General features: G+C 31.9%; 1 protein-coding gene across 1 annotated transcript in view; it reads right to left on the reverse strand.

Moving 5' to 3' along the window:
* Positions 1-474, reverse strand: part of LOC119586419 (glycoprotein 3-alpha-L-fucosyltransferase A-like) — a 57,549-nt gene that overhangs the window by 12,295 nt on the left and 44,780 nt on the right. The window lies entirely within an intron of this gene.

Below are 474 nucleotides of genomic sequence, written 5' to 3' on the forward strand. Positions count from 1 at the left end.
AGGTTTCGCTATAATGATATTAGGGTCATTCTTTAAAGTTTTCAATGTCTATGCCTAATTAGCTCAACTAGCAATTTTCTCAAAAACTTTCTGTTTGCCAGATTCAAAATTGTCATGAATATGGCAGTTATTAATGGTATGATATATCTGGCAAACAGAAAGTTTTTGAGAAAATTGCTAGTTTAGCTAGTGAGACTTTCTACGACTTCAAAAGACAGACATTGGTTATCATCTTTCAGCAAAGCCAAACACAATCCTCTGAAATCTTGAAAGAATGACCCTAACATCATTATAACTAAACCTGACAAAGGAAAAGGCGTTGTGATATTAGGGAAAATTATTGTTAATAAAGTAAATGTACTACTATCAGATCATACGAAATTTAGAAAGTTAGATTCGGAGCCATTTTCTAAGATTATTCAGTTGGAGGATAAACTGAATAGAATGAAAGATAATGACTCCATTTTCTTGGAA

Source organism: Penaeus monodon, chromosome 21, assembly GCF_015228065.2.
Source record: "Penaeus monodon isolate SGIC_2016 chromosome 21, NSTDA_Pmon_1, whole genome shotgun sequence".
Classification (NCBI taxonomy): Eukaryota; Metazoa; Arthropoda; class Malacostraca; order Decapoda; family Penaeidae; genus Penaeus; species Penaeus monodon.